The sequence below is a fragment of the Centroberyx affinis genome, unplaced genomic scaffold (genome assembly GCF_046629955.1).
Source record: "Centroberyx affinis isolate AG114_WGS23_722 - 3 ecotype Tasmania unplaced genomic scaffold, CSIRO-AGI_Caff_v1 ptg003710l_1, whole genome shotgun sequence".
NCBI lineage: Eukaryota > Metazoa > Chordata > Actinopteri > Beryciformes > Berycidae > Centroberyx > Centroberyx affinis.
The window spans coordinates 76,134-82,133 of NW_027281600.1; the positions used below are offsets into that span (position 1 = coordinate 76,134).

The 6,000-nt window shown below is 45.6% G+C and overlaps 1 protein-coding gene across 5 annotated transcripts in view; it reads right to left on the reverse strand.

The window, feature by feature from the left end:
- LOC139662115 (muscleblind-like protein 2a) overlaps positions 1 to 4,049 on the reverse strand; it is a 53,995-nt gene extending 49,946 nt beyond the window's left edge. For all 5 annotated transcript variants that reach the window (XM_071540717.1, XM_071540715.1, XM_071540716.1 and 2 more), the window contains exon 1: positions 3,816 to 4,049. The gene's annotated coding sequence lies outside the window, so the exon portion shown is untranslated. The remainder of the gene's footprint in view (positions 1 to 3,815) is intronic.
- Positions 4,050 to 6,000: the final 1,951 nt, after the last annotated feature.

Sequence of the window (6,000 nt, forward strand, 5' to 3'; positions counted from 1 at the left end):
GCATGGTACTGGTAAAGCAGTCGGTGCTCACTCAAGCTTCAATCTCAATCATTTCCTATATGTTATATTTGCCTCAAAAAACTAGTGATAATCAGGTCGGTGTATAAAGGTCAGCTGATGTTGCAATAGCAAGTTAGCTGATGCTAGCCTCTCTTTAGCAAAGAAGACATTCTGAGCCTCTCTCCACCCCCTGAATCCCCCCCAGGTGCCACTGACAAGTCAACTGCTATCCTGTGGGTAACACTGTTACCTCTGTCATATAACAACATCCCATTCTAGGACCATAAGACACCCAAAGACATCCTACGTGAAAACTGCAGTTTACAATAATGGCTGCACGGGAAAAAAACTTGCTGAGGTCAGAGGCAGTACATACTGTCTTGGTTTAGTCTAGGTTAGTTTATCCTTGGACAGTATGGCTCCATAGAGCTTGGCCTGGGTTAGGCTAGCTTGGGTTAGGCTAGCTTAGCTTATGCTAGTGCATTACACGTCTATAGAGCTTGGCTTCGTTTGTGCTGATCTTAGCAGTCACCCTTCCAGGGCAATGCTCTTGATATGAAGGGAGGGAGGGACAGATGGTAGGCAGGTAGGAAGGGACCACACAACACCCTATGTTATGACCGGCACAGATTAGCCCTCCTGTATGCCCTCATGGCTGTGCCAGACTCTGGCTCTGCAGCACCGGGTCCTTCCAGGAACAAAACATTACGTGTTGGAGTGCAGCATTCCACAGAAATAAATATACCTGACTGCATGCAGAAACAAACAGGGCCAACAAGATTCTATTAAACTGAGTGAAGGACTTTTCTAATAAACTGACACTCGTATCCAGAAACACCTCTGCATAGATACACACACACTGGCAGGATTTCAGGATGTATTCTAGCCCTAATCTTTAGACTTACACTATTATTAGCTTAAATGTTGAGTTTCAGGGCCTAATGATATTAATGGAATGCATCATAACATATGCAATTTAATGGATACTTTTTTATCCCACAATACCCTGGGTGCATGGATGTTTAGTGTGGGTGTCCCCATCGGCAACTAAATCCTTAACTCTGGCAGTGTTATTCTATAAGTATTGAGCTATACAGGACCACATATGAAATGAAACCTAGAAAGCCAAAGCTGGGGCTGCAGTGTTTATCCTATTTTAGTTTAGTTCCTGATCTAAACTGGTTTGGCCTCTTCTATTTTCTCAGGACAGAGAGTGGACAGACAGAGTGACCTGATAAAGCAGGGCAACGATGTAAAGAAAAGCACCACAGTACTAGACTTTATGGATTACTGACGCTTACTAAGGCCAGCTGGCTGGGGCATTATCTTGGTCAGTCTGCTTAATTGAATGAGAGTCAGCGGGACTGGGGCGTCTCGAGTGAAAGTCATTGGCTTGACCTCTGAATACCACGTATGTAACCCATTAGTCTGGTATCTCTGCGCTCTGGCCGTGCAGTTTCTCTTAGCTGCTCGTATTTGTTCAGCAGAGCAGATAAGCTACCTCGTTTCCATTGGTGGTAAGCCTTGTGACCACGTTTACTGTGGCACCAGCCAGGTGTTGCCAGTGAAATAAAGTAGAAATACAAATGGCTGTGACAGACAAGCAAATGAATAGGGTAACTGTTTGAATGCATTTCCATTTATTACCATTTTATGCTGGCAATCTACAGTTCTATGGTCATTTGCATGGCCGAGAGGAACAAGTGGGCTATGTTTTTCAAGGCTCTGAAGAGAGGGCTTCATTGTAAAGGGGAAAATGGAAAATTTTCTGTTTCCAGCTGGTAATGGAAAATCAGTGGACCTAATAGTCCAGGTTTTATCAAAATGTTATCCAACCCTAAGAACATAACCTAGCCTTCAGTGTGACCACACTAGCTTGTTCACTTTCTAAATGTTCCCTTGCATCTTCCAGAGAGGATCAGAGCAGGGCTATACCCTGCAGCCTAATTCGTATTTAATAATATGGAAGCTATGATGCTTATGAAATTGTCTTTGGCATAAGCTACGGCTCCTTGAGTGCAATATCATCAAATACCATTAGCGATAAGGCCAAGTGAGTGAGGGAGCTAAGCAGAGGCTATAGCAGGGCTAAGCTACTGTGAGGAGGCGACACAAGAAGCATTTCACAGAGTCAGCAGATAGGTGTGCCCCATATCATAATAGCCTTAGCTAAACCACATTGACCCAAATGGCCAGGCTCATGCTATGGGATTGGGCTTTCCTGACATGATCATATGCCTGTTTCGTAATTATATAGAATGGGCTGTCTATCTTTTCCTCTAATATTTGATTAGGTGTTTTTTCCAAGCACCTCAGTGGAGACAGGCGAGTGACAGCATCTGGGCCTGACATCAACCCCTGCACTCAGTAAATGGACATTTTCCTGCGCAAGCATTGTTGTCCACTCCCTGCTTAGGCATAGGACTCAGACAAGTCATCAGCTAATTATAGTTGGCAGCCAGAGGTGAATTCTGCTGTTCAGATAAACATGATGATTAACCGGATATCCAGGCTTACTTATGGTAAAAGTTCAGTGTGGAAATTGTCAAAAGCAGACTTATTCTGATTTCAATTTCAGCACTACTGATCTTTGTTTTTAAAGTTCCATTGACACCATTATAAAACCTAAAATAAAGCATAAAAATACCAGGCTAGGGCAAAACTCTTAAACATTAAATCATTAGTCTATGTGAAACACAGCAAACAAATGGCAAACTTAAGCTTTCCAATTACAGTACTTGACAACGTGGGAGCTGAATGATTCAGCAAACTCACCCTCGTGGCACAGAGTGATCAGACTACTTCTATCATGCAGAAGAGGTCTGAAAAACCTACCAAGCACTAAATCCTTTTAATACCATGTCAAGGTACAATTTGCATGAGAATCAATATGGAGCAAGGGAGTCTCTGGTTCACAGGGCCTTGCATTAAGGACTTGGTGCTTGTCTGAGACTTATCCCATTCTTTTTTTTCCCCAACAGGAAGGGCTGAACTGATCTCCCATTTCAGAAAACACCCACTTCCCTTGAGTCCTCGACCAGACGCATGACACCACTCTGGCCTTTTCCACGCAGGCGATGCCCGCCGCCTGGCCGCCACACCAGGCCCAGTGTCCAGCTGAAAGCTAAATCTAGATGGACAGCGGAAAGCTGGGGACATGTCAACCATGCCAGCATCTAACTCAAAAGGTTAATTATGATGTGGGCCTTATTAAAACTGTTAAGTCCCAGCTAATTGAGGCCATCAGCTATTCGTGTCCACATATATGAAGGGTGTCAAAACATCAGCGCCTGTTCTGTATAACAACATTAGCCTGTAGCTAGCCCGTTATTTGGAAAATTTGCGCACCGAGATTTACAAGGAAAAAACTTTGTGAGAACCACACAAAGCAGGCAGTGACACACCAGACGACAAGTCTTTCTCTAGGGAGTGAAAAATATGTAGCCCATGTGGCAAAAAGAGACCCAAACATTTGCTATGGCACTGAGGAAGGGGCGAGTCGACTGCTGTGATAATGTCTCTCCCTCAGGAGTCGAAAGAGAAAGTCCATTACAGCACTGGGAACTGCAGTAAGGGTAGTTACTGCGTGGCTCCAAGCTCCCAATGCTCTTGTGCAATTTCTCCCATTCTCTCTCTATTTTCTTCCCCTTCTCTCCCATTTCCCTTTTCCAGTCTCTCACTCTTTCTCTCACACAGATAAAACATTCCCTCTCTCCTCCCTCCCCACCCAGACTGGTATGCAGCACACTGCAGCAAACTCCTGAAAAAAAAAAGTCTTAAAAAAAAAGGCAACCAATATGACGGTTCTTCCCCACCTCGTTTCAGCGAGTCCCGTAGCTCTGCTGTGCGCCTCTCTCTCTCTCTACTGTCCCGAACACAGGAGGCACCCGGTGCTTCTGTGGCGCTGCGCTATAGTACAGCTCTCCCTTCGGCCTCAGCGACTAGAGTTAATGACCATGTGAACTGTTGTCATTCCTCGCGAGCTGCCGAGTGCTGCAGCCGGAGGTCCATGCCTAGACAGGGATTTTCTCTCTCTCTCTCTCTCTCTCTCTCTCTCACTGCCACAGAGCGAGCGAGGCAGGCAGGCAGGCAGGCAGGAAGCAGAAGAGTGTCTACTCCAACTATCTGGCTGAAACACTTCCAGCCACCCCCCCCTCCACCAAAGCCGGCCCCTTCCTGCCCACCAGCCTCTGGCAAGGCCCTGCCCCCTTACAGCTCCAGCCAATAGCAGGACGGTTACCCTGAATCACAGCTTTCTGTGCCTCTCTATTGGCTCAGGGTGCACTAAGTGACGGGGCAAAACTGCGCTTACAGTGACAACCTCTGAATACTGATCTTAAAGGGTATTTCCCCAATTTCATGCCCAGCGCAACCGGCTATCACGTTATTTATTCTTTTGTGGATTACATTTAAAATTAAATATTTGCCCCTAAACTGTTTTGTCACAGAAAAAAAGATTATCAAAAAAAGTCTACACTAATTTATCATAAAATAAACCATTAACAACAACCTATCATTAAGTGATTGATGAAGAATTTCCATGATATGCCATGGTCTGATTATGAACATCAGCACTGTCCTTGTCCACATTCTAACATTACAATTAACACCATCCCCCCAGGAAACAGAGCACTGCATCTCTGCCCCCCCCCCCCCCCGACTCTCTCCTCTATCTCCCCTCAGCATCCGTCCTCTAAACTCATCTACTCCCCCATCCAGATACACCTCTCCTCCCCCCTCCTATGTATCCTTTCTCCTTTCCTCTCCTCTCTCTCTCGACGTCTCCTCATCCCTCACCTATATGTTTCCTCCTCGCCCATCTTTCTGTCTCACTCCCCCTCTCCCTTCTCCAAACTATCTTTTAGTCTCTATTTCAATCTAATTTGTTAGTTTATTTGACAACAGAATTGCACATTAGTGAGCATTTACTGCACCAGAATTTGATTAAAAAAAAGATGGGTAATGGCTGGGTTTATAAGGTCTTGGTCTGTCTCCTCTCTGTCTCTACCCTCCTCCAATCCCTCTCCTCTCCTTTCCTTTCCTCTCTCCTCTCCTCTCCTCTCCTCCCCACCCTATTGATGACATGCTGGCTGGCATCATATGAGCTGTGGAGCCGGAGCATCACAGAACTGATGAGTCAGAGCTCCAGCTTCATGATTTTTCGATCCAGATTCAATAGAACAGCTGTAGTCTCTCTCTCTCTCTGTCCCTCTGTCTGTCTCCCTCTGTCTCGCACAAAGACTGCAAACGACGCGGCAGCCCGGGCGTTTCATTAACATCAGCGAGGCTAGACAAGCTTTACAGTTCCATGATAAACAAACCTATTAACTACGCGGTTTACTATCTGATGTATGGGTTTTCTCAAGCTGGGGTCGGGGAGGGGGGGGGTTAATCTCTTAAACACGGAGAACTGTCTACCTCAGCAAATGACACCGTACTGGAGGAAGGGGCTTTTAAACACTGACGTCATCTTAGCCGTTGGGGCACCTGTAGGGAAATTACACAGACTAGTGCTTTACTGTCACATTGAGCCTGGAAGGGGGGGGGGGGGGCTGAGGGATATCAGCCTTTGTCAAAAGCAAAAGTGTAATCTTACACCTGCCCTGAATGCAGCCTTGCTACGCTACATCATGTACACTGATGCAGGAGATAAAAGAAGCAGCCAGAAACACAACTGGGAAATGGTGACAACAGATTACTGTAGGATGAAATTTGACTGGTATGGAAACCTCAGTGGGCCAAATCAAGTCACATCATTCACCTTAAAAGCCAACATGTTATCGTTTATCCAAAACAGTAATGGAGGTACAGGCCAGCCTGCTTCATCAACTGTGTTGTGATGCAGCTTATGCTACAGAGCATATCAGCTACACACACTTCTCAATCTCTCATTTGGCTGCAACTGACTTCTCAATAACCACATTACTGAATAACTGTCAATAACTGTATAACAAGCCCTGCTTGTAGCTAATTTGCACCGGCAGACCTCAGATAGCCTAC